A 25,891-nucleotide genomic window follows, 5' to 3' on the forward strand; every position below is an offset into this window, starting at 1 on the left:
TAAAAAAAAAAAAAAAAAAAACCAAAAAAAAACAGGGGATTAGTTAAATTAATTAAAGTACACCATGCAACAGAATATCAGGCGATTGAAAATGCTGTAAGACGGCAGTTCTGTACGCATGGTCCCTGGACCCTGAGAGTTTCCTGCAGCCTCTTCTGGCAGAAAGGGCAGTCTACAAGATAAAGACTACTTTCATAATAATATCAAGATGCTGAGATCAGGAGTTCGAGACCAGCCTGATCAACATGGCAAAACCCCATCTCTACTAAAAATACAAAATTAGCAGGGCATGGTGACACATTACAGGCATTACATATGCCTGTAATCCCAGCTATTCGGGAGGCTGAGGCAAGAGAAGCACTTGAACCCAGGAGGCAGAGGCTGTACTGAGCAGAGATCACGCACTGCACTCTAGCCTGGGCAACAAGAGTGAAACTCCATCAAAAAAAACAAACAAAAAAAAACAGAAAAAAGAAAAAGAAAGATGCTATTGTCTTTTTCACTGAGTACATCTGCACCAGTGGTGCAAAAGAAATGGCAGGTAGAATTATCAACACTTTAGCATGAATGAAGGCAGTGGTGCCAAACGGCTACCACACACTCACAATAAACATATATTCAGGCAAATTTTACCTAAGAATATCCTTGGGGATGCAATAAAAATCGTCAATTTTATAAATCTTGACCATTGAGTATGTATCTTATTTCAATGCTCTGTATGACAAAATGGGAAGTGTGCATAAAATGTTCCTGGGACATAGTAGAATATAATGTTTGTCTCAAGAGAAAGCATTTAGGGGAGGGAGCTGCCAGCAAAACTAGCTGCATTTTTCACTGAACACCATTTTTCCTCGCAAGAACTGACAGACAAATTCTGCGTATTCACACTTGGATATCTGGCAGACTTTTTCTCAAGACTGAATTAAGAAAACCTGTCATTTCAAGGGAAATAATAACTGAAGGATGATACGCTTTGAGCTTCAAGAAAGAATTAGAATTTTTGAAAATGTGTCTTCATCACCAGGAACTTGACAGATTCCCAGGACTGACAGACCTTTCTAATATCAAGGGTGATGTTAAAGAAGGTAATTCTTTGACATTGTAAGATGAAATGTGTTTATATTTGGAAGACCTACATAACTTACTGAATCAACATTTTCCAAATAACTAATAAATGATCTTTCCAAATCTGGCATGGGTAAAAGATCCATTCAAAGTGCAAGACTAACCAATAAATATCAATGTCACAGAAAAAGAAAGTTCACTAAAGTGGTTTTTTAAGTTTACATTGCAAGCATCTTTAAAAAGACTACCACTTGTCCAATTTTTGTGAAATATCAAAAACATGCATAATAATCTGAAAAGGCTATGAAAATACTCTTCCTTCTTCCAAATACATGTCTGGTTGAGGCTGGATTTTCTTCATATACTTTACAACAACATATGTCCTTATAGATTGAATACAGACACAGATTTGAGAATCCAGCTATTTTCACTTAAACCAGACAGTACACAATTTAGCAAGAGTATAAAAAATCCTACTCTTCTCACTAATTTTTATTTTAGAAAACATAGCTATTTTTCATAAAAATATGATCATGGATTTATGCAACAGGTTTATCATTATTTTTAAATAAACATTTTTTTTAAAAATTTTCAATTTGAATTTGTAATACAGTAAAAATCAATAGTTCCGACCAACATAAAAAAAAGCTCTCTGGGGCTCTCGCTAATTTAAAAATGCAAACGAGTCCTGAGACGAAATGTTTCAGAAACACCATTGTAGAAGAATATTTAACAACTAGAGGAAGTACCCACAGGACATTTTTAAGGAGGGGAAAGACAGGCTGTAAAAGACTATGGCATATAAATATAGGTGATTTTATTTTATGTTTTGGGGATGGGGCGTTCCTCTATTTCTAATTTTCTAGAATACACAATGCATAGGTGAATAGTAAAGAAATGTTTTAGAAATTGTTTTAGGTCTCACCCTACTTAGACTCTCTCGCAAAGTCCATAGACAGTGCCTAACTCGTAGTAGGTGATTATTAGCTCTTCCAGGTGGCCTAAAATAGTTTTTCACACACAGGCAATGACTAATTGGCTTGGCATTACTGTTTTCTTCCCTGTCATGCTGTAGAGAGGTTTGTTTGCTTAACAAAAAGCCTCATACTTTAAAATATGCATGCATATATATTTTTGAGCATAAAATATATATATATTAAAGTATGTAATATATATCACATACACAAATATAGCATTTAATCAACCCTTATATTTAATATTATGTTCTGCCATGCAAAGAACAACATTTAGAGTACACCTCAAGCTTCCATGTTGAATAACCTTGATCCTAAAATAGAATCTTTTTCTGGGAAGTGGAGGACCTACTAAATTCTCAAACAATAACAACGTATGATGATTTAAATGGAAATATTTCTTTTTTAAGCCACAGGAGATGCTGGGAAAGTCATAAAACTCAACCCAGGTTGGTGAGGAGTCCTAACTTCCAAGAGAAGGTTGAGAATGGAAGTTTGGATTTGTTTACTTTCTGTGAACAGGAAAAATAATCACTAAAAGCAATGCTCCGTATCATTAGAAGATGCTAAGAAAAGAATAACTTAAAAAATAAAACCTGCCTGGTCTATGGTCACCTTGTTCGTGCTGGGTGGCCTTGGGTAACCAACTCAGATTTCTGTTTCTGCAGCCGTAAAAATAAGCTAATGAGCATTTCCAGGGGGCCAGCGAGTGCCAGAATGCTAAAGACCAAGGCGGTTGGTTCTGAAGAATTTCTGGAATGGGCATCCTGGCTTTCAGATGCTCCAGAGACCTCCAGCCTGGCACCCGGGAGGAGTGATTCTGAATCTCTGCTCCCTCCTGCATGGAGAACCTCCAGGAGGCTAGTTTTGAAAACCATTCTTGTTGACATGCAGAGTAGTCAATCCTGTTCCCCCCCTGCCCTGGGGCCCAGCATCACAGCCCCTGAGGCTATTTCCTGGTCAGACCCAAGGCACACACAAGACCCCTTCTGAGGTTTTCCATGCCACCTCTCCGGGCGGCTCTGGCAGGTCGACATTGCTCCCTTAGGCTGCATAATTAGCAGGCTTCAAGTCGCCATGTGGTTGTGGTTGCCCGCCCCAAACACAGCCCCGTAGCCCCTTCCTCACCGGCGCCATCTCCACCGTCAGTCCACATACGTCCCCACGCTTTCTCCCCCCAGCCCCACTTCACCAATTGTGGGTCCCCACACGGCAGCTCCAGGGCTGCCACCACCCCTCACACTGACACGTTTCCTAATCCACTGGCAAATACAGTGAGTCCACAGAACCCTGCTGTCACCACCTCGGATCCAAACTTAGTCTCAACTCATTTAGAGACTTTGCAAGCTATGGTGGGGAAAAGGAAAACGCGGAGAGCACAAACTCATCTGTGTCTATCATCTAGATCCTGTCCTCTCCATCCCACGCCATCCCCCTGCCCCTCCAACAATCACAAATCCTCACCATTGGAAGGTAAAGTCTCAAGAGGTCATTTCTTATATCTCCCCATCTTTGAGTAGGGCTGTCCTCAAAATACACAAGAAAAATAGCTCTGTCTATGCCTACAGGGCTGATGCCACAGTCTCCTCCTTCATATAAGTGCATGGGCAGGTAACCTACAGGTGAATGCAGTCAAGTTCACACCCACACCTTTGACAAGTAACATTAAACATACAACAAAACACTATGTGTGCCTGCCTCTGTGCTCACTGGGGACACTCCCCTAGACCACACTGACAGCCTCCTCCTCCCCGCCCACACCATCACCGTGTCCTCTTCAAGTCGGCCTGGAAAGGGCAGGAGAACACACACAGGAGATGATGAGTTTTCCATTTTTAAAGAATGGGGACAAGTGAAGCACCCTCTTTCCTTGTGTTCGAAAGTATTTGCAGCTTCAGCAGGCAAAGGGATTTTTTTTAATACAGTAAAAAAAGTTATATGACTTTAATTAAATGCACTTATTAAAAGGGTGAAATATTTGGAGAGGCTGTTTTTGTGCTGGAGGCACATTTTCCAGCGTGCTGTAGAGCGTCTGCATCCGCCCGCTCTAGGCAATTTTTAATGCACAAATAAATCCGCACCTGACGTGCTGACAGATTATTATGCAGTGTGGCAGCCAACAAAAGTAAACACAGGGGCAAGTTTTAACCTCTTGCAGTCACAGAGCTTTCCCTGCTGGGCCAAGCTCAGGTGTACAGGACTGCTGGCAAAACCTTTTCTCCCAGTTAGGCATCTTCCTGTCCAGGAGCCGGGCCTTGGAAACAGGAGGCTGCCCTCCCGTCGTTCTGTCTGGAGTGGGGCATAAGCCACAGGACCGGAGACGAAGGGAGGGGACAGGGAGGAACAGCAGCACCATGTCGCGTTCCCCAAGCACCCTGCCTTCCATCCTGTTTATACTGTGGCCATAAGATCCACAGGCTTCTCCCCGCCTTCCATCCTTTCAGTCGGCAGAGCGGGCTGTGCAGATGCAATGCCCAGCCAGGCGTTTCTCCCAGCTCTGCCCCATGTGAAAGAGACAGGACAGTTACTAGAGAGCTAGAGGGTAATTGGGCAATTTCCAAACTTTGGACTTTAAGTTACGGACATGTAAATTAGCATACGGTCAAGGCATTCACTGAAACCGAACTACGGAACTGCTCATCTGCTCACCTCCTGTGGCTCGGGTGAGGTAGGGCTTGCAAAGCGACACTCCTGGAAATGTACATATTGCGACGGTCAGAGGCTTTGGTTTTACTTGCCTGGCCTCTGTGACGTAGCTCAGTGGGTTCCTTATCTTGCATTTCATGTTTTAGCTCCGTGGCTACTAGATTCTTTAAAACCTAGGTTTCCTCATCTGTATAACATGCCTTCGGCTGGGGGAAGCAGAGTCTTGGAAGGAAGGTGTGTTCTCCTAGTCTGTAGGGGCTGACATTTACTGATCCATGACTCTATTACCCTGTCGTGAAGATCAGACAATTGTATGCTGCGCCTGTGAATAACGACGGCTACTGTTACTCTAATTTATTTGGTGTTTACTACAATCCATACCTGGTGCTTTAACACATGCTCTCATTTTATCTTCAAATAAAATTCTCATTTTATTCTTCAAATTCTCATTTATCTTCAAAGGCCCAGATCATTAATCCGTTTATTATCACCACTAATTTGAACACAGTGCTCACAGTTATCCAAGCATCATCCATGTTCATTCTCTCAACAGTCCTACCATACTTAGTTTACAGAGGAGGAAAAGGATGCTTAGAGTGTGTTATTTTGCCCAAGGAATCCATTACATGAGCCAAAATAAAAGCACAAATACAAACACACACACACACACACACACACACACACACACACAACCTTTAACTCACTAGAACATAGATATTGCAAATATCGAGGAGATTAATTAGGATCAGTGAAAAACTATTCTTGTTTTTTTCTCTATAAATAGCATTGAGGGCCCATATATTTATTTTTAAAACAACAGGAAAAAGTTTAGCAAGATGAAATGTGATAAAATAAACACAGAAAATTCCTGCTGTGGGTAGAAGGCTGAGGGAGGTGAGCTTCAAGGACCCTGCCAACACATCTCTTCAGTGAACTGACTGCTTTGACACTGGAACCCACCCACCCTCTGCCCATAGAAGTTGGGGGAGAAGCTTTGGTTCAAGCTTTACATTAGCAGCATCTCCATTCACATTCTACCTCTTCATGACACTTGGATTGAATGTCCTCTTTCATACTGGCTGAGAATTTTGAGGCTGCGGGAAGGAAAAAAGTGAGTTTAGCCTATAGACTCTCTTTGTTGGCATACTTTCCCTCTGGTCTAGGGAAGACCAGCAAAATTCTGATCATCACACTGAATGCTTCTCCCACCAGCACCGAGGAGAATCAGTTAGCCATTACCAGGTAGATCATGTCTCTTGCAGACATTTGTCAACCTCTTGAGTTTGGGGAAAGCCCCACCTCAAGAAACACAGGCTGACACCTGCTACTAAGGCTGACAATACCAGGTCCTTCCATTCACAGCTTCCCTTGCATCTAAGGCAAGAACACCAGGCTTAGGTTCCTCAGCCAGTCACAACTACACCCAACTTTGAGCTGGAATCAGCAGAAGACCTGAAAGATCCACTCTAGTGAGAGTGGGGGTAACAGCAAAAAGTATTTGAGTACTTTCTGATTTGAGGCTATTACAAAAAGTGCTACTATGAACGTTCTAGCTCATAGAACACTGGTGGCAGGAGCTGTGGTGTACAGGAATGCCAGCAAAGCAGTGGTGTCTCTAAGACATGGCCTGCTTGGAGAGACAGTTGTTCCGGTGAAGCCTCCCGCACCCAGCGTCAGTGGTGTAGGCTAAGATGGGTGTGCCCAGCAGTAGGAATGATATCATCATCCGACCAGCATTTCTGTGATTCAGTCATGTTTTTGGCAGCAGAACCTCCAAACCTGGCTTCCTTACCCTCATGGAGATGCTGAGCTATGCAATCTGCTTTTTTTTTTTTTCTTTAAGAGATAGATCTCACTGTGTTGACCAGGCTGGTCTTGAACTCCTGGCCTCAAGCGATCTTCCCATCTCAGTCTTCCAAAGTGCTGGGATTACAGGTATGAGCCACCACACCCAGCCACAAATCTGCTTTTAATAAACCCCCCTTTGCCTTAAATTAACAAAGGTGATTTCTGTTGCTTGCAAACAGGAATCCTGATGGATATAGGATTCTGTACAAAAACCCTGGGACTGGTGCTTGGAAGTTATACAATACTATGTCTGCTAAGTTGGGTTTCTGTGTTGTTTTGCCTTTATTAATTTTAACTTTTTATTGTATATGTAATAACATATATAATAGAAAAATGCACATTTCATGAGAGTGCAGGTCACTGAATTTTCATGAAATAAATACGACCATATAACAGTTACTCATATCAAGAAACATATCATTACCAATCCACTCAGAAGCCCAGCTCCTGCTCACTCTGTCTTTGCCACCAAACAAGGACACTCTCCCGACTTCTAACGCCACATATTACCTTTACCTATTTTTTGAACTTTATGTAAATATAGTAATGCAAGTGTATAGTCTTTGTGTCTAGCTGTGATCTTTCTTATCTATTTGTCACTCAATGTTATACTTGAGAGACTCCTCTATACTGTTGTGTGTAGCTGTAGTTCATTCATTTTCATTGCTGCGTAATATTCTGTTAAAGGAACATACCACAGTTCATTTATCCATTCTGCTGTTGGTGTCATTTGGGTATGCTTTAGTTTGGAGCTACTATAAAAAAGTGCTGCTATAAACATTCTAGTACATATCTTTTGGTGAAATGTGAACACATTTTTGTTGGGTATACATCAATGCTCATAAAGCAAGCATATATTCAACTTTGGCAGAGACGGCCATATATATTAGTACGATTTTTTTTTCATTTGAGACAGGGTCTCACTCTGCCACCCAGGCTGGAATGCAGTGACACCATTATGACTCACTGTAGCCTTGACCTCCCACGCTCAGGCTATCATTCCACCTCAGCCTGCCAAGTTGCTGGGACTCCAAGTGCACATCACCACACCTGGCATTTTTTTTTTTTTTTTTTGGCAGAGAAAGGGTCTCACTATGTTGTCCCGGCTGGTCTCTTAACTCCTGCACTCAAGTGATCCTCGCACCTTGGCCTCCCAAAGTGCTGGGACTATAGGCATGAGTCACTGCACTCAACAACAAATTTTAATTGCACTCTCAAAACGATTTTTATCCCAAAGGTATGACACTGGGAAAGAATAAGTATAGGGAGACGGATGTAGGTAAAACTTCATATGGAGGCATTTCCCCCTCACTGCAGATGTATTACGATGTATAAAGACCCCAGTGTTTGGCATTTTGCCACTTGGCTTGACCTGGGTTAAATAATTGCTGACAGGTCATTGTGAAAGTCAAGGGCACAGCTGGGACAAGGCATTTGAACTCTTGGCCTTCTGACCCGGCAGCAAAGAATCATACATTTTTGCCAGCACCACTGGCCCCAGGGAGCCAGCAGTCAACGCTAGCACCTCACCCAGTATCACCACTTTCCCCAGCGTCTGAGAGGGGATGGCTTACATTTGGAGCCCAATCATGGGCCTGAATGCCTCCAGAATCAGCAGTCACTTAAATCAGGCCAAGAGGGCCAGGTGTGGAGGGGATGAGGTGGGGAATGGTGGAGATTTGAATAAATTGAGAGCGAATGTCCAGCCTTAAGGAGACGTTTATTACTCAGGTTGTTGATTTTTGGCATATGGGAGAAAAGAGGCCATTATTGCCATATTTTCTGGCTTTTCAAAGGGAGCTAGAAAACTGCTTTAAAAAAAAAGAGAGATTGCAATTTGTGTTATTGGCAACAAATTTTAAGAAGTTAAACATGGACCACCATTAGCCAAGTGAAACACATCTATGGATCAGGTCTTGCCCAGGAAAAAATCACTGGTTGACCATCTCCAGTCTAGAAGGACTCAGCATTTTAGGCTCAAAGTAGAGGTCTTCTATGACAGCAAAGAGCACATATGAAAGAAAGCAACTGAATACCAACCCTAGAGAGCACAGATGCTTGGAGTCTATTCCAAAGCCCCTCTCTCTGACATGGAGAAACTCCCTCCATAACTATGACCCGTTTTGTTGCCTCAATGATGTCATCATTAAATAAAGAGCCCTTCAGATCATGAACACCTCACACTTGAAGGAAACTGAGGCTTTTGTTTTGTTTTGTTTTTCCTTTGCATCTGGCCATTGTGTGTCCAATAATGACTGCAGGTCACCGGCTCTGCCCCCAACCCTCATTTCACATGGCAGAATCCATTTGAGTTGATGGTTAAGCAAATCTTTTAAAACAATTTACCTACCAAGAAGTCATCAATGAGAAGACACCGTCTTCAGCAAATCAGATCTTGTTTCCAATCAGCCCAGTCTCCATGCTTGAGTTTTCAACATTTTACTCAGCTAAGCTGGCTGCAATCACATGAATGTCAATGAGCTACTTAGTTCTTCTTTTCTACTTCTTCCCTGACCGGTAGTCACAAATACCATCCCTCTGCCTCTGCCCTCCTTCCCTCTACCTGACTGCCCTCAGAATATCACACACACACATACACACTACACTACACTCACACATGCACATACACACACCCATTCGTCAATTCCAAGATGGAATCAGTGGGAACAAACATATATGGAAATGGTTTGCATTTGCCCTCACCACCCACTTTCTAGTTCCTAGTTAAGCATGAGGCATGTAGTGGGTGTTTGATAAATAACTCTCCAATGTCCTACGTTTCCTCAGACACATTTGCAAGACCTTATGTGTGCTCCCAGAATCAAGCCGCTGTTCTGGAATGGCATGAGTGCTTACCAAGGATGTAGAGCCTCACCACGCCCTGCAGACAGGTTAAGACAGGTGTTCACCAGGCAAGGAAACAGAGGCACAAAAAGATGCTGAAGCCATCTGAGCGAAGGACAGTTTGGAGAGGCAAGAGGAAGATCCTGTTGCAGACCCCAAGCCTCTGAAACCCTGCTGTGCCTACCTTTACTGTGGCTACGTCTCATCCAGTGATCATGGCAATTATTCAAAAAAAATTACTAGCCTTACTGTTCAATAACCGTTAGCTACATACCAGACACTTGACGTCATGAACAAATTAATTCTTGCAGCAATTCAGTAAGGTTCACTGAGGAATCTGAGGATAAAGAGCTTGCCCAAGGAACTTATCAACTTAATCTCAGAAGTTCTTAAGGGAGGGTTTGGAGAAATAAGGTGAGGGGACATTTTGGGTTGTCATAACACACAAGAGGCTGCTGAAATTTAGTAGGCAGAGGGCAGGGAAGCTGGACAGCTGCACCATGCAGGTCTTTTCCCACCCAAATGCCATCAGCAGCCCAGTTAAGAAACACTGTTCTTTAAACAAGGGCAGAGCCGGGATCCGCACCTGCCTACAAGCAAGTCTGCCTCAACAGCCCCTGTCCTTCCTTACCATTCCATTCTGAGGCTTCAAAGCCATTAATGCCACATAGGCTACTTCCTGTTAGAACGGCTAACTGCCCTTTCAATAACACCTTATGGAAACTTCAGAATGTAGAGAATTGATCCAGATCTAGAACAAAAATCTGTTCTCTCCCCAACAGAGCAAAATATACTTAAGATGTATCTTCCATATATAAAGCAAAGCACTGAACTTGGTGTTAGGAGAAAGAGCGTGTTTCTTTTTTAAGAGAGAGGCATTGCTTCAAAGGCTGCAATTTCACAGAAGAAAGAGGAAAGGAAAAGAATAATGCAGACTGTGAGTAGCACCAAATGCCTAGTAAAGATCATACACGTGGCCAGGCACAGTGGCTCACACGTGTAATCCCAACACTTTGGGAGGCAGAGGTGGGCGGATCACCTGAGGTCAGAAGTTCAAGACCATCCTGGCCACCATGGTGAAACCGCACCTCTACTAAAATTACAAAAATTAGCTGGGCATGGTGGAGTGTGCCTGTAGGCCCAGGTACTAGGGAGGCTGAGGCAAGAGAATCACTTGAACCCAGAAGGCAGAAGTTGCAGTGAGCCGAGATAGCACCAGCCTGGGCAACAGAGTGAGATTCTGCCTCACAAAAAAAAAAGGTCATACATGTTCAAAGATTTCAGCACCATGATGCAAGTGTTCAGAGCAGGCTTTATGCAGAAGGGAGGACTTCAACTGGTTTTCAGAAGATGGAACTGATTTCCATCAGCAGGGAAGGAGAGAAAGAGAAACAATAAAATCAGGTGTGCAGAAGTAAGAAATCAGCTTGCCAAGCTTGAGGGGCACTGAGGGGACCACCCTCGATAAAACACAGAGTCTGTTTCAGAGCAGACGAGGGTAAACCTAAAAAGGCATTTGCATAGGATTGAGGAAGGATTTCATCTCTATCCAAGGAATTCCGATCCACCCTGTAGGAAGCAGGAATCCCTCACGGGTCGAGCACAGGAGAAATGAAAGCGGCGTTTTCAGGAGTGAACACACTGCACAAGAGTGGGTGTGGGTGCGTGGTCAGTTACAAGTTCTCTCAATAAATCCAGAATGACTAAGAGCCTCCATGAGGTAGGAGCAACGGAAACAGCCACTGAACCCTGCCAATTCCTTCTCAATACCCTTTTTTGTGTTCGATTGGATAGGAACCGTTTTGGGGGCCCAAGAAAAGCAGTAGGGTTGAACCTTACTTCATAATGTAGAGGCTGATAACCAGAAGAATGACGGCCCAACTGCCGATTAAATATTGAGGACAGGGAGTTTAACCACAAAACCTGCAGGAAGAAATGCCCAGGAAATAGTAACTGCTCATGGGAAATCGGTGCTGTGGTCTGCAGACAACCTGGACATTCTCAGATACAAAATGAGACCTCTCCCATCAGCCAGGTTTCAGGAGATGCAACCGCAGCAATTTCATATGGTAATCTGCTGTGTTGGTGACTCCCAATGAAACTCACCTCCTGAGATCGTGCCTTCATTTAATGCCCTTAAATTTAAGCCGGCCCTTCAACGTGCTTCAGTCAACAGAATGTGGCAGAAAGAACGTTTAATGGATTCACAGTTCCACATCACTGGAAAGGCCTCACAATGATGGCAGAAGACGAAGGAAACGCCAAGGGCCGTCTTATATGGCGGCAGGCAAGAGAGAGAATGAAAACCAAGTGAAAGGGGTTTTCCCTTATAAAACCATCAGATCTCGTGAGACTTATTCATGACCACGAGAACAGTGTGGAGGAAGCCACTCCCATGATTCAATTATTTCCCACTGGGTCCCTTCCATAACATGTGGGAGTTATGGGAGCTACAATTCAAGATGAGATTTGGGTGGGGACACAGCCAAACCACATCAAGTCTGTCTAGCAGCTATCTAAGAAGTCAAGCTAGCCTCTGGGATAACTTGAGAGACCACTTGGAGACAGAGAAGCCCAAATGACATGAAAAAAAAAGAGAGAAATGCCTAGTGTCCTAGCAGCTCAGGAGAGTCCAGTGCCCAACCAATTCTCCAGCAGAATGAAGCCTCCTGAGTAGCCACTGACCAGACTGCAGAATAACCACCCAGCCAGGCCTAGCCCAAATCCCAGAATCATGGACAAATACAACAGTTTCTGTTTTAAGCCACCATGTTTTGGGATGATTTGTTACTCAGTAACAGATAACTGATACACTTCCAGGAGGCCATGGGTTGTGCTGGAGTGCCCTGGAGGTCCATACCAACAATCAGATCATGCAAAGCTCCTTGGTGACGGGAAGTGTGAACATAAAGAGAAGCCACACAGAGCCACTGCCATCTGCAAGTGCTCCCTCAAGCTACTGGTGCCCAGGCTTGGCACATAGTTGGCACCAAAATAAACATTTGTAAAAAGGATGCAATCAATCTGATTTTAATGGACTCTAGAGAAGCGTGTCCAAAACTTACTTATTCCTGCAAACCTTCCCAGAAACTTATAACCTTCAATGTCAGGAAATGTTCTCATAAATCTGACCATAATCCCTGAGGCTCCTGAAGCTCATTTCCTCTTGTCCAGTATGAATGGATAACAGCTGGTCACTATTCCAGTATTCACCGACACGTGTGCACCTTCCTCAGCCTAGTTGAGTTCTCCTCTCAACAAGAAAGAAGACTACTGCATTTGCCTCCTTGCAAACTTGATTCTTTTCAATCTTTTCTAGAGAGGCACTATTTCTGTTTAACAAGAATCTCCTGGGGATCGTGTTAAAATGCAGATTCTGACTCGGTAGGTCTGGCATGGAGCCAGACATTGTACCTTCTAACAAGTTCCCAAATGATGCTGGGAAGGACTACACTTTGCATGGCTACCTCGTTTTACAGACGAGACTGAAGTGCAGAGCAAAGAAGCTTCTACCACCAACGTCAGAGCCTTAGGCCTGATTGCACAGACCCCTCTGAGTTATCTGACTGAAAGCAGCGTGGGAAATCATGGCAGGTCTTTCTCAGCTGCAGTGGCTCTAGAGCTGCTGCTCCTTTGCCATCTAAAGCCAGGCTGGCTGCCTTGGAACCACCCAAGCAGCTTCTCAAAATGCAGATTCACAGGCTTTCCTGCTGGAGATTGACTCCATAGATCCGGCTTGGGGCCCTGGGAAACTGTGTTTTCAAAAGAGCGCCACAGTGATTCTGATGCACAGTGGGTTTGACATGATTCATCCAGAATACAAGGGAGGCAGTGACCCTATGAGGGGAAGACACAAAAATATGAGCTCACCAGTATTTATTAAGGGGGGTCTATGCTCCAGGCATTATTCTGATTTAAATCCATATCATATGATTTAGACTTCACTACAACTCTATCTACTAAGTGCTACAATAAGTCTAAATTTATAGACGAGAGACTGAGGGACAAAGCAGCTAAATAACTTGGCAGAAGTCACATCCCTACTAAGGGGCTGAGAAAGGGTCAGAAGCCCGTTCATTTAGCTCCACAATCCACCTGTTAACCACTATGTTCTCTACCTCTTATCTAAAGTGAAGATAAGCTCCCTGGAAAATCCCAAGGGTAAACTGATTGACAGGAAGTGTTTCTCAAAGCAGAAGCCACGCACCAGTCCTGAAGAACACAAATGCACACTTCTCAGTGCAGGGAAAGGGTAGGAGATGATCTCAGCCAAATTTGAGAACAGAGAGCTAAAAACCTCATGTTCTCACTCATCTGGAAGTTAAAAAAGAGGATCTCATAGGAAGTAGAGGCTAGTCATGGTGGCTCACGCCTGTAATCCCAGCACTTTGGGGGGCTGAGGTGGGTGGATCACGAGATCAGGAGTTCAAGACCATCCTAGCCAACATGGTTCTATAGTACTGCAGGATGCCTACAGTTAACAATGATATGTATTTCCAAATAGCTACAAGAGAGGACATTAAATGTTCCCAACACAAAGGATAAATATTTGAGATGATGGATATGCTAATGACCCTGATCTGATCAATATATATTGTATATATCAAAACATCACTAGGTACTCCATACATTTATGTACAATTAAGGGCCAGGTACAGTGGCTCACGCCTGCAATCCGAGCATTTTGGGAAGCTGAGGTGGGTGGATCACCTGAGGTCACGAGTTCGAGATCAGCCTGGCCAACATGGCAAAACCCCATCTGTACTAAAAATACAAGAAAAAAAAAAATAGCTGGGCTTGGTGGTGCGTACCTATAATCCCAGCTACTTGGGAGGCTGAGGCAGGAGAATCACTTGAACCCAGGAGGTGGAGGTTGTAGTGAGCCGAGATCGTGCCACTGCACTCCAGCCTGGGTTCCAGTGTGAGAATCTGTCTCCAAAAAAATAAAAGAAAAGAAAAGAAAAATAAATAAATAAATAATGTTAAAAGTGGGAAATACTGGGTTAAACCAACCTAGATGGATTTCTTCCTGTGGAGCTTCTCACAGACTTCACCAGCAAGCATAAGCAAATCCATTTCCAAAGCGGGGGTGGGGGGAGTACATTTTGTAACATTCTCCAAACTTACTGGCCTGCAGAGTCCCTTTGTCCAAAAGCATCTCAAGGCGTGATGAGGATGCCGGGAAACTAATGGCCTGTAACGTGGGCCCAATGCAGTGCTTCTCAAACTTTAATGTATACATACAATACCTGGGCCCCTTGTGAAAATGCAGATTCCGATGCCGTAGGTCTGGCTGGGGCCAGAGAGCCTACATTTCTAGCAAGCTCTCGAGAGATGCTGGTGTTGCCTCATCCTCCGCATGGTAGGGCCCCACAGCACAGCTCTGGCCAGCTCTGGCCCCGCCACCTACCCAGCCAAACCTTCTCCCAGCTCAGCACCCCCAGGAGAACAACAGCCCTTATGCAAACTTCCAGGGGGGTCTGGCCTCTGCTTACCGCCTCAACCCTGAAACTATTCCAAAGAGTGTGAGTTTCATCGCAGGACCCTAGGGAATCCAGATTCTTCCAGAGATCTCTCCCTGGGTCTCTACCCCAACCATTCTCTCTCTGTCTTTCACATGCCACACCCCTCCCAGCCCTTGCCTCGGAAAGACCTCATTCTGAAGGTCAGGTCCACTTAGCGGTCAGCCTTGTTCCCCAGCTACCCAAGGTGGCCGGGATCCGCAGTGAGGAAGGGAGAGGAGGTGAAAGGGGGATAAGCAGAGAGCAAGGAGGCCCCGTGAGGTCTTGTGACCGACTGGGCCTCCTGGTGCCGCCGAGGTGGCAGTGCCAACGCACAGTGCTGAAATACTTGGCCTGTCTCCGGAGCAAACACCCAATCCAAACAGGCCCTAGTGTGTCTCCGAACAGACTGTGTAAATAAGGGGGAGAGGAAAAAAAAACCCAACTGGCCACAGATCCCGCTTTCAAACACATTGAAACAAAATAATCCCTCTCTCGCTCACTCGCTCACTCCCCACCGCTTGCTCTTTTTTTTTTTTTTTTTCCACTGGTGCCGAGGCCTCAGTGGAGCCTGGCTGGCGGCTTGTTAGAGCCTGCAGCCTACCTGTCCTGCATAGGAATGAAGCCGGGAGGAGTTACATGATATGCCCTCATTGCAGGCCCGGGGACACAGCCACCGCATTCAGAGTCCAGGAAACAGAGTGGAATCTGTTCTCTGAGCACGGCTGAGCAAGGAGCTACAGGGGGTAATGGATGGAGGGGACCAAGCTTCATGGAAGATGGTCCAATTAACCTGGCTTTGATCGGGGGGCCCTGTCCCTAACCCCTAAGAATCACACCCTGCACCCAAACAGCAACCCCAGAAAACAGGATAAGAACCACCCCGCCCCCCAAAACGGAGCTAGATCTAGAAAGCCCAGCATTAAGGAGCCAAGCCTGAGTGTCCTCTCTCCAAGGGTGGCTCTGAATACCACGTGTGTGTACAGACAAGGGGGTGACTTACATGTGGTTTGTTTCTGGTTTTGTACTAGGTTCTGAATTTTCTAAGTCAGGGAGGGCGGGGTGGGGATTGTGCGCATGAGTCATATGCAGATCGGAACCCATCTCCCCTTCGGTCTGCAAGTTAAAACAATTGAGTTGTCCTTCTCAGTGTTTGCCGGGGTCTCTTACTCAATCTTGGATCGAAAGGGCGTTGGGGGAGGAGGCTGGGAGAGAAATCCAGACAGTTCTCCGCCTCTGACATCAGGTCCAGCTGTCAGCATTGCGCTGTGGGTCCCTGAACAAGAAGGAAAGTTGGAACTGGTTTGGCCAGGTGGGTGAGGATCCAGTGTTGGGTGATTCTGATCCGAGGAGCCCTCACAGGTGACACAAATATGAACTGGACATTCTAGGAAGAAACAGACGGCTGCAGGGTGACCTTTCTGGTTCACATCCTTATTTCCCTCCTTGTTACTATTCTTAGAAATAAGACTTCGATGCTCTTCTTTCTACAGCCTAGTCCCCTGTAGGCATTTCATAGTGATTATTTACAATCCTCCTGACTTTCCTAAGAAGAGATCAGACTTAGTGGGGTTAGTCCTCATAGCCCGAGGCTGGACAGGAAGAGAACTCCACATCCTACGTCCAAGAATATCATCAAATCCTCATGATGCACCAGTTGTTGTAACATAATTTTAAAAGACTGGTTAAAGCACCCGTCTGAGACTAACCAGATCCATGGGTCGAGCCAGTGTCACACCCATTGTGGTCTTTATGCTTCCTTTCCAAATTAAAAAAAAAAAAATCACCTCTTACACATTAATCTCCATTTAACATGGAGTGTCCATGGGGTATACAGTCATGGACTTGGCACCGTATTCAGAGGAGAGCCTAGAAAAATCAGAGAAAATGACCTTAGCTCTTAAGGATTTATACCTTTGTTGGAAAAAAAAAAAAAAATTTACTCACCAAAGTTCAATGGCTTTTGTTTCTTCAGATTATACAAGCCTGTAACCAAGAGCTCCCCCTCTTTGAGTGGTCATTACATACCAAGCACCATGCTACGGGGTTTCTAGGCAGGGGCTCTCACTTCCACAACCACCTTGTATGGTGCAAACCACTACTACCCCATTGCACAGATGGGCACATGGAGGCCTAGGGGACAAGCAACCCATGACCAGGTCCTACAGCTGCCACGTGACAGCGTGCAGACCTTGATTCGGGGTGCACGTCATTCCCTCGTGTCCCTGACAGCACTCACCACCTTCTTCCTACGCAGCAGGCAAGCTTGTCTTCACCTTCTGTCTCTGTCAGAGCTCCCAAAGTGCTCTGAGCCCCTTCCTTAGCACCGTATGGCCTTGAGAAAATGCTGCTTGAATAAATGACTTATAAGGCAGAAAAAGGGCAACTCTACTTATCCCTTTGTTCAAGTATTTACTGAGTACCTACTGTATGTCTCTCACTCTGGTGAATATGCGACCCAGGTGATCACTCAAGAGGTCATGGCCTCGTGGACCAAGTCTGGTGAGGCTGATCCCAGAGCCACAGAAACAAGCTGTGCCCATACAAATCCCTGCAGAGCACTCACAGGCTCCCTTCAGAACCCAGGGACTGGGGACAGGACCACAAAGTAGGCTCTGCCGTGGAGGTGTTTATCCTCGGAGGGGAAAACAGATCCACGAGAGAGAGAAAAACATGGAATTAAAAATCTCTAATAGTCTGAGGGAAAGAGAGGTTTCTAAAGTCCTCAAGAGGTCAAACTAGCTGGGCACAGTGGCTCACATCTGTAATCCCAGCACTTGGGGAAGCCAAACCTGGGCAACATAGGGAAACTCCATCTCTACGAAAAAATAAAATAGCCAGGCATGGTGGTATACGTCTGCGGTCCCAGCTACTCATAAGGATGAGGCAGGAGGATCCTTTGAGCCTGGGAGGTCAGGGCTGCAGTGAGCTATGATTGTACTACTGCACTCCAGTCTGGGTGACAGAGCAAGAACCTGTCTCAAAAAAAAAAAAAAAAAAAAAAAGGTCAAACTGATCTAACTTGGCACACTACATCCTATTTTACATGAGAATTCCTCTGCTGCCATTTTATGTGACTCTGGGTCTCAGCAGTGACAGAGGTAACACACATAAAATAAGGTAAAGACACAATGAGATGCCACTACATACCCACCAGAATGACTGCAATTTTACAAAGTGGCAGCACCTCCTCCATGAGGACTGCAGCAACTGGAACTCTCAGACATTGCTGGTGGGAGTGTAAACAGGTACAGCCACTTTGGAAAAGGTCTGGCAGTTTCTTATAAAATTAAACATACACCTACTCTATGACCCAGCAATTCCGCTCTGAGTTATTTACCCAAGAGATAAAAAAACATGTGTCCACCAGAAGTTTTGTCCAAGAATGCTCACAGCAACTGTATTCAAAGCAGAACCTGGAAACAGGGCAGGCACCCAGCGAGAGGAGAAATGGACACACAGCTGTGGGAGAGTCACACAATGGGACACAGCTGTGCAGCCAGGAGCAGCAAATCTCTGATACAGACAATAACACGGAGGAATCTCAAAAACAGTATGCTGAATGAAAGAGGAGGTAGGCAGAAGAGTGCATCATGTGCGACTCCACTTATATGAAGTTCTCCTAGAACAGCAAAATTAGACGAAGCAGAGAAACATCAGAAGGAAAGTTGCTATGGAGATGTATTAGTCCATTCTCTCATGGTTAATAAACACACACCTTAGACTGGGTAATTTATAAAGAAAAAGAGGTTTAATGGACTCATAATTCCACGTGGCTGGGGAGGCCTCACAGTCACGGCAGAAGGCAAAGGAGGAGAAAGGCACATCTTACATGGCAGCAGGCAAGAAAAGAGCTTGTGCAGGGGAATTCCCATGTATAAAACCATCAGATCTTGTGTGACTTATTCACTACCATGAGAACAGTATGGGGGAAACTGTCTCCATCATTCAATTACCTCCCACAGGGTCCCTCCCATGACACATGGGAATTATGGGAGCTACATTTCAAGATGAGGCTTGGGTGGAGTCACAGCCAAATCATATCATTCTGCCATCACGGGAGGGTCTAAGGGTGAGGGAGGACTGGCAAAGACCACGTAGGTATTTGTGAGGCACCTATGGTACGCTTCAGATTTGTTGCAGGACAGTGCATGCAAATTTTACTTTAAAAGAAAAATGTCTGCAACCAACTATTAAACTCTAGTGAATGATCTGAACACCGCAGTATTTGTGGAGAAGAATACTAATGCCTGCCACTTACTTGGAATGGATCAAAGAACATGGGATAGAAAGAGGCCTGAAGAATAGGTAAGCGATAATCTCAGCACTTTGGGAGGCCGAGGCGGGTGGATCACCTAAGGTCAGGAGTTCGAGACCACCCTGACCAACATGGTGAAACCTCGGCTTTAGTAAAAATACAAAAATTAGCCGGGCCTGGTGGCACATGCCTACAATCCCAGCTACTCGGGAGGCTGAGTCAGGAGAATGGCTTGAACCTGGGAGGCAGAGATAGTGAGCCGAGATCAAACCATTGTACTCCAGCCTGTGGGATAAGACCGAGACTCTGTCTCAAAAAGAAAAAAAAAAAAAAAAAGGTAAACTGTAGAATCTACGTGATGGGTATATGGGTGATGGTGTCAAATTCTTTCCATTTTGTATTTGTAGATGTCCATAATAAAACATTGGGGGCAGAAGGAGGAAAGAACATCCCAAGCAGCTTTGTGTGAAAAGAACGTAGATGTGCTGAGTTTTCAGAAGGGTTTACACAAATCCTTGTTGTACAAATCAAGGAGAGTCAGGAGAGAGGAAGGCAAGAGAAGGCCTTCGGGGTACTCAGGGCTGGATTTAGAGTCACCTGATGTAGAGATGTGCTTGGGGTCTGGGCTAAGACTAAAGTCAGAACAGCCTGGGTCTGCATTCAGTTACCCAGAGCAAGATGCAATTTCCTGTTCCACGAGATTAAGCGCCTCTCGGACTTGAAATACCTCTCACCAAATAGCATTTTGATGAGTTAAGTGTAAATGAATCAGAAACCAATGGATTAAGTTTCTCAGCATACACATGGAATTGACACACACACAAGAATAAAAGAAACAGGGAAGGAGACACCATGGGGTGGGAGGGAAAGGGTCTCTGCTTCACACTGTGCATAAAACCAAGGTTTTCAAAAATACTTGATTGACTTGCGGATCTCCATCCCAGACACCGAGGGCTTCTGGGCCCAGCTCTTTAATATTCAAATGACTTTGAAAAATATTTCTCCTCCTGGAAAGCAGAAGGGAGAGGAAATGCTTTGAAGCCTTGCGAGTTATTTCATTATTTTTTTCAAAGGTAAGGCAGTATATTTTTATTCAATATTAAATAAACATTTTTTTAATGGTATGTTCAAAGCCTTTAGGCCTCTGCCATTGGTTTGGGATTTTTTTTGTTTTGTCTTATTTTGTGTTCGAAAGGGTGAACGAGGATGACGATTTTTCTTGCCAAATGTTCTGAAATCGCAGAACATTAGACCCAGAAAGCCTAAGCAGCCACCCTGCTATCATGGAGGAGGGAGGCCGAGACAGGCTCTAGTGATCTCTCTCAAGAGCTAAGCAGTGACCCAGCTGGGATCAGGATGCAGGTGGCCTGGATTCTAGGTCCACGTGCAGAATGTTCTACTCTGTGCAGGAAAGCAACGGACTTCAGCTCTGAGTTAACGATTCCAGGGTTACCCTTCCTACACAAGAGAGCTTACAGAAACGTATTTTATCTGTTGCCACCAGGGATGATGACAGTGGCCAACTCCCCAGGGACACTCACAGGACTTCTCAAGTGCTCAGTGATCCAAGAGAGAAAGGACATGTGAGGTCAAAGCACCTCTACATGAGGATGTGGGGTGAGAAAACAACAACCATCACAAGAAAACAAACAAAAACCTACGAAGGATTTTCTTTAACTGGCCTGATTTAGACACAAGCTACGTAAACACAACGTGCCAAGATTATTTGGGCACAGGGCATGGAATAGTGGGGTGGGAATAGGAAGGGCATAACAATGATTCTCAAATACGCCATTTTCAGTAGCAGCCCATAACAACCCATAATTCAGTGCGTTGACAAACACATAGAATTCACATTCTCCTCTATCACAAAAGTGGTAACCACTCGCATAAAAGTTGTCAGAAAAGATGTGTTCAGGGTGAGATACATTCTACACCAGAATCTGCTGGGGACAGAGTTCTCCAGGCTCTTCCCCTAAGTGACTGAAGCATTCATTGTTAGTAACACTGAATTGCTTCATTTAATTCTTGCAATGGCCTTATGACATCAGGGTCATTAAACACATTTTACAGATTTTTTTTTTTTAAATGGGCCACAGACAAAGTAACTACCCAAAATCACAGCTGGCAAGTGACGGATTCAACTACCCAGGTCTCTCCAATTCCAAAGTCCCTGCTCTAATCATAACCTCTCTTCCATTCCTGGCTATACCCAGAAGAGCAGACTTCAACCCAGAGGCACCTGTGGAGTGTGATGGAGACATGGGCTCTAGTATCTGAACAACAAAGTTAAACTTATACGCAACTTTCTTTCCCCAGAACCAATGAGCTTTATTGGCTTTTGTTAACAAAATTCTCACTGAAAACTACAAAATTAGGATTACCCGTAATCCCAGCATTCAGAAGTAACCTGTTAATCTGTCGTTCAAAATCCTTCCAAAAGCCTTAAACATGTTTATATGCCATTCTGAAAAATTTTTATTTTATAATCATTTTGGATTTACAGAAAATTGACAAAGATAGTACAAAGGGTTCCGTCACCCAGCTTCACCTAATGTGAACATTTTACACAACCACAGCACATCTGTCAAAACTAAGCAATTAACATGGGTACATTACTTTTAACTAAACTACAGATTTTATCCAGAGTACCCCTGTTTTTCTACCAATGTCTTTTTCCTGTTCTAGGATACCACATTGGAAGGCACTTATATGGTTTTAAAATTTATTGACTGTACTCAACAATGCATCATGGACAGATTTCTTTATCCACAAATGTAAGACTACAGCACCACTTTCAACAGCTCTCTCACGTTCCACACTAGGGATGGAGATCCCCTGCTCTTCAAGGGCATTTCCATGGCTTGCATTTTGCACTATATCATAAACACAGGATGGGCAAACTTATCAACAGTGTCCTCAGAATATATTTCTAGAAATTTCTAGAAATATATTTCTTTTTATTCATTTGGCTATTCTCCTCCAGAAAACCTGAACGCATTTGCCTTACCACCAATAAATTAGTAGCTCTAACTTAAATTCATCTTGGACAAGAAATGACTTCCCTGGTAACTTGTCCACATAGTCCCATAGAAAGAAAAAACCAAGGGACTGGAAAGAGTTAAAGGACTTTCGAGAAAGTCGTTTTCCCCAAAACCAGACTGATCATTTGGAAGAACCGCCCAGAAGTTAAACTTCCATTCTCCTCAGTTCAAGTTTGTCCCACTCTCCTCTCTGGGTCTGACAGCGAAGGAGGTCTTCAGGTGTTTGGCATTTCAAACCTGGAATTACTTTCGGGGTACGGGGGAGCCCCCACCGAGTTTAATTTCCTTCTCATCTCTCTGTAGTGTCTACTGAAACTCCCTAAAGGAAAAGCTTTGAGCAGTCTCTTGCAGTAATGCATGCAACAGGAAGGACAAAGGATTTGATAGTCAGCAAAGTCATAGGCCTTTTTTTTTTTAATGGTAAAAGGAATAGGGGGAAGAAGAGAGATTATAACACTGCTTGCATATCTAGAAATAGTTCAAATTGAGCTTGAACCAGGAATCTGCCCAGCATGCTAACTGTGGCCATGGTGCCTCATCCAAAGGAAGCCCATATTTTATTTTGAGACTCCTGTTCTTTGGTGCAAAACACTTTGTCCCCATGCTTAGAAACACTGTAAAACTCTATATATTTAGGATAACTGGGAAAAAAAGGCGGCTTGGAAGTTTTCGGGAAATTGAGCCCTACCCCATGCTGGGGAATTCTTCAGCGCCATTCTGGCTTGCAAAAAGAAAAAAGAAAAAAAAGAAAGAAAGAAAGAAAGAAAGAAAAAAAACAAGCTACTGGTCAGAGGGAATGCTCTTCCGTGCCAAGCTCAGCTTGAATTAATACACAACACAACCTCTTAAAGAGGGGTACAGCTTTAAACTAAGAGTCTCTTCTGAAAATGTAACCGATTTTAAAAAGCAACAGGAAGTTGAGAATATTCTGGAAGGAAAAAGGCTGCAACCTGAGACATTTTCTTCACCCCAGTGTTTGCAATCTTGTCGCTCTGATCAAGGCCACACCTTGAAGTCAGGAGGGACGAAGCCTTTGAAGCAAAAGATGCCAGCTTCACATCCCCAACCAAAACAACACCCAGGATCCATCCCGAGCTTGCTGCCTCCCAGGGGCCTCTGCGGTCTAGCTGAGTGGCTGGTAGAACCCATTTCACTTTGAATTCTGCCCAGAAACCACAGGAAGATCAGTCTACGGAAGAGACAAATCTAATTGGCTACAGGGACTTATCATCTGCCCAGAAGACATTCATGCCCTTTGTCCTGCATGGTTTCCCGGCCACCAGGGAGGGGAGGACTTAGGTCCAGGGACCACATAGAGAACCTGATTACTTTCAGTTACAAGATGAATTTGTTCTGGGGCTCTAAAGCACGGCATGGTGACAATAGTTAATAATACAATATGGCCCGCTGGAAATTTGCTGAGAGTAGATTTTAGGTGTCCTCACCCCCAACCCCACACACGCGGTAACTATGTGAGGTGGTGAATGCACTAATTAATTTGATGGTAAAACCCATTTCACAATGTGTATCAAATCATCATGTTGCATGCCATGAATATATAAACACAGTTTTTATTTGTCAGCTATACCTCAATAAAGCTGCAGAGACAAAAAAAAAAAAAAAAAAGAGAGACACTTTCTCTCCTTAGCCGACGCAGTACTGCGTTAAGTATGGGAGGGGCAAGTTACTGCAAAGAGAAACCAAAGCTGAGAAACCAAGGCACTGTTATTTCCGTGTGTACCTTCCAGAGTGAAGCAAGCACATTTCTGCAAACAGGAGCCTTTTTAGGTCTATTTGGAGATCTCTGAAATTTAGGTGATTCACCCTGCCAACCTTCAATTGAAACCCAAGCCATTTCAAAATCAGACCATAGGGTTCTGAGTGTGTAGGTGTACATAGGGGGGCTTTGTCATGAAGCAGAATTTGAGAAACGGGACCACACTGATTTGGGGCTTTATCGAAGCCCCCCGTGCTGTAAGCAATATTCCAGCAGCGTTGTGTGTGTTTATTTATTTTTAATTGTGAATAGTTATGCGTACTCTGTAAGCACAAACTGTGAAAGAAAGAGGTTATACAGATAGACCTCCCTACTGTAAATAAAACACACTGTTGAAATCAAGTAAAACTTGCAACAAATTAAGCCTGATAGGAATAACCATAGTGTGATTGAGCTACATAGAAATCCAGCTTAAAAGACAAACTTCTTAAGGAGGTGACTCAAGCTACACCTCTGGGGGCAGACAGTGGGAGGGGAGAGGGGACCAGAGAAAGCGGCGGAGTCCCTGGAAGTCCCTCTACAGGCTGGATCACAGAGGCTTCAGCCAGGGCCCAGAGGCAGGCAGTGTGGATCCAGAATGCCACTCCGTGCAGTGTCAGAGGATTAAACAGGATTAAACCTCTATTCTCAGGCCCAGAGGTGGCTTGGGAGCACCTGCTGGAAGGACCACGTCAAGGTCCACAATGTCCCCTCCTCTTGGTCTCCAGGTCATTGAACTTAGAGGAGACACTGAGGGACAGCCACACTTTTCCTCCTTTAAAACCCACAAGCTGCCTTGCTGCCTTCACTTCACATCACCTGTAATGCCCTACAATTATATATTTATTTCATTTTAAAGAAAATATCAGCCAGGCACAGTGGCTCATGCCTATAATCTCAGCACTTTTGGGAGGCCAAGGCGGGTAGATCACTTGAAGTCAGGAGTTCGAGACCAGCCTGACCAACATAGTGAAACCCTGTCTCTACTAAAAACACAAAAATTAGCCTGGTATAGTGGTGGGAGCCTGTAATCCCAGCTACTTGGGAGCCTGAGGCAGGAGAATTGCTTGAACCTGGGAGGTGGAGGTCACAGTGAACCCAGACTGAGCCACTGCACTCCAGCCTGGGTGAAAGAGCAAGACTCCGACTCAACAACAACAACAACGAAATCTCTAAGGAAGCTGGAGTGCTTTCAATTTCTCACAACTTGATTGGGTTGGCTCCTCTGGTCTACTTTCCCAGCTGGGACCATCACAGAAGCACACAGGGTTATTTACATGAATACCAGCTTCCAGAAAACTCTGCCCCACCTCCCTTGGAGGCTCTCAGTTTCCCCTGCCGCACAGGCCTGGGGCAGCCACCACATTTCCCATTCCCTAGAGAAGAAAGAACAAAGGGCCACTTTGCAACACAGGACACTTCAGGAGGGAAATCCAGAGGCGGTCTCAACCCCTAAAGTAACACAAGAGCTCGATGCTCCCTAAAAAGCCCAGCAGAGAGGGCAAGGAGAGCCACCGAAGTGGGTGGGCACCCCATACAAAGGCTGGTTCACGGCTTGACCTGGCCCCTCCATCCTCCCACCGGAAGAGAGGAGGATTGGTTTCACCCCTGGGTCATTCCTGCCAGCCCTCCTTGCTGTGCCTACGTGGAGGTAGGCAGTGAGAGGGACAGGATGGGAAAGCCTTGGTCCCAGGAGACTCTGGGCAGCGCCCTGGATGGACCACGCAAGCCATCCCGCTGCAGCAAACAGATGGCATGGGCCGCCTGGGAACCACGAAGTGCACCGCTCAGCTCTTGTGCTACATCTTAAGAGGGATGCCTGTGTTCACAGGGACTTACTCCATACACACCCAGCCTAGGGGCAGCTGGAGTCCACTGCATACCAAAAAAGGTTAACCATAAGAGTTTAGAGCCATTCATTCATTCACACCTTCAACATTTTTTTTTTTTTTTTT

At 44.7% G+C, this 25,891-nt stretch overlaps 1 long non-coding RNA gene across 1 annotated transcript in view; it reads right to left on the reverse strand.

Annotated features, from left to right (window-relative positions):
- LOC108309344 overlaps positions 1-25,891 on the reverse strand; it is a 181,130-nt gene that overhangs the window by 82,223 nt on the left and 73,016 nt on the right. The window lies entirely within an intron of this gene.

The sequence above is a fragment of the Cebus imitator genome, unplaced genomic scaffold (assembly GCF_001604975.1).
Source record: "Cebus imitator isolate Cc_AM_T3 unplaced genomic scaffold, Cebus_imitator-1.0 Scaffold93, whole genome shotgun sequence".
NCBI lineage: Eukaryota > Metazoa > Chordata > Mammalia > Primates > Cebidae > Cebus > Cebus imitator.